Below are 3,139 nucleotides of genomic sequence, written 5' to 3'. Positions count from 1 at the left end.
CAAATTTGATTGTGTTGTAACTTCCAAAAATAATTTGGAAAAATCTGGGGTAAAACAAGTTTTTATTTTACCCCCAATAAGTGAGCTGTCCTTGTACAGCCCTATCCAACTGTCGTGACCATTTGTGAACCTCTTCTCTTTAATCTTTCTATCTGTGCTTGTGAGAACAAAGCAGCATGATAGGCTTCGTGTTAAAAATGGCCTGTATTGTGTTCCCGCTTCCAAATTCCCTTCCAAACTCTAGCTTCCAAAGAAAGCTCGAGAGCGGGCTCCATAGTCACATAAAATCACAGAACTAAGATGAAAAATGTAGGTCTCTTAAGTTAAAAATTAAGTCTCTCTTCTAAAATACAATCACCTTTATGTATTTTAACCGTGATCTTTAATCAATTCTACCACTTAAAATGGACTCAGGGCTTCCCTGGCGGCGCAGTGGTTGAGAATCTGCCTGCCGATGCAGGGGACACGGGTTCAAGCCCTGGTCTGGGAGGATCCCACATGCCGCGGAGCAACTGGGCCCGTGAGCCACAACTACTGAGCCTGCGCGTCTGCAGCCTGTGCTCCGCAACAAGAGAGGCCACGATAGTGAGAGGCCCGCGCACCGCAATGAAGGGTGGCCCCCGCTTGCTACAACTAGAGAAAGCCCTCGTACAGAAACAAAGACCCAACACAGCAAAAATAAATAAATTAATTAATAAACTCCTACCCCCAACATCTTCTTAAAAAAAAAAATGGAGTGAAAGGAAACCATGGATTTGAACAAAGAGGTTAAAATGATTCTTGCCTCATTTTTTTGCTGCTTCAGGAAATGTACCCTTATCTGTAACAATATAGAGCTGATTGCAATTCCCTTTATGCTTCTGTGCCTTCTCAGATTATGATTTCCTAAAATTCACTTTTCCTCAATTTATTAGCTAAGCCATTAATTCCTTGTCCTTCAAATCTCTGATCAAGGAAGTCCCTTGCTCTGGAGAGCCTGGTCCAGATGGAGGGCCCTTTCCTCACTTCTCCACCACACTCTGTGGACCTTTTATCCTGACACTTGCCACACACTGTGCACCCCATGCCGCCCAGGACCATATTGTACTTGATTTTATACGTGCAGCCCCTCGCTGAGTGCCTACTGCATGCTAGTCTCTCAATAGACATCTTGGTTGTCCAATATGTGTAGATAAATACATGCAGATATGCATGTCAGAGAGAGTAGCTAGAGAAGAGTCAATGATTAACTAGGAGGTGGGGATACTGGGCAGTCAGGAAAACCTTTACAGAAGAGGTGAGGTACGCTGAAGGAAGCATGAGAGGAGAGACTCTTCGACAGGGAAAGGGTTAGTACAGGAAGGAAGGAAAGGAAAAAGGAAAGATAGAAGGAAGGATTGATACATGGATGGATGGATGGAAGGATAGAATGAGGGAGGCTGGATATTAAGCAAAGAGGCAAAGGAGTCTGAGGAGGTCTAAGGCAATGGGGAAGGTGGGGGCTGTGTTAACCTGGACGGTTAACCTGGAGCCGTTACCAGGCTTTTGTCGATTCTACTCACGCAGGAATTTGGAGACTAATATTAGCATATCTTTTTCTTTAAGAGAAGCTAGAAATCAGATATGAAATCTCCCAATTTTTGGATCTTGCTAAGAAACTTGAAGTCTTAACACAGGCTAGAAACACGCATCCTTGGGCTCGGTTTGTCAACAACTTGTTTTGTGCCCGTAACAAGAAGCACATAGACTGTGGTGAGCAATTCGTCTTTCCCCCAGGTCAGTGGCCAGGTGGTGGCATGAGAATTACATAGAAACACCCATGTTATCTCTGTGGCATTCCCTGGCGAACCAGGTGTCCTCATCGAGAAGGTCCCTGTCGCTGGGAGAGCACTGCTGGGTTTGTAGAGCACCCTTAGGAATTCCACACTCCTGAGTGCAATGGAAAGGTCAGGAAAAACCACCCCAGATGGATTCATTTCATGCTGCAAATTCACGACCGAAAGAAAAGGTGAAGGGGGAGCCACAAAAGGCCCACGGACAGAAATTTGGGGGGAACACATACATTCAGGGCACTTGAGGAGAAGAAAAGGAGGACGGTCCTGAGGAAAACAGGGGGTTTGCCAGGAGAGCTGAGGGAGGAAAGCCAACGAGGTCGCTTATCACAGGGAAGCTCAGGCTATGCAGTGCCCTTGTTTTTATGAATAAAATGACATGAAAAGTCATTTTAACGATCATTAAATGATTTCTTCAGCCTTCTTTTGCGTGCAGGTTCAAGAGTTAACACTCCCTGACAAACAATGCAGCTTAAGAAAGGAGGTGGGAGGCCGTTGCACATCTGCTTTGCTTTAACCTTTCTCCACAGGAAAAACAGTCCTGACGACTTGGACCGGTTTTTAAACTTGGAATTGTCTTACATGGAGCTGAAAAGCCCTCACACGCAACGAGATTAATCTCGTGGCGTTGAAACCTTTGGAAACCTGGCATGGAATTTTCTTCTCAGACTGGAAATGCACCTAAGAAAGGGCTACAATGAGTAAACAGATATGGGGAAATGTGTAACCTCGTTAGCAATCCAAGAGACACAGATAAAAGCCACAACGATAATCTTCGGAGCCTGGAATGATGCTGGTTCCGAGAGCTGGCTGCTGTGTTAGTATCTCTGCTCTGAAACATTGTTGGATGTTAGTACAGTCGGGACAACTTCCCCAAAAAAGAATCTGGCAGTGCCTTTCAAGAGCCACAGACTATTCTGGTTCTGTAGTTTTTGGAGTTGAATTTGGAATCTCTACAATTAGAGAAAAACTACAGGTATAAATGTTTTTGTGTCACCTCTATTTCCATCATATTCAGTGCGCTTTATTTATACGATTATTCATTAGTTCAGGAGATTTTCTGAGGTTGGTGTCCCTAGAAGCAGAGCCTGAGATGGGGACTGTTTTGCAGTGATTCAGTGAGAGTGTTTGCAGGTAAAACCTGCAAGGGACCGAGGGGTCCAGGATGGGACTGAGGAAGAAGCCAGGTGAACACGTGGACTCAGCTTCAAGCCCAACCTCAGCCTGAGCCCACGGGGAGCTCTGGAGCGTGAGCAGTCCCATTGGTTGTCCCACCTTGAACAAGGGGCTGCCCTTTTGCACAATGCAGGTTGTTGCCTGAGTGTAAT

The sequence above is a fragment of the Leucopleurus acutus genome (genome assembly GCF_964270905.1).
Source record: "Leucopleurus acutus genome assembly, chromosome: 1".
Taxonomy (NCBI): Eukaryota; Metazoa; Chordata; class Mammalia; order Artiodactyla; family Delphinidae; genus Leucopleurus; species Leucopleurus acutus.
Note: the sequence above shows the minus strand (reverse complement) of the source record.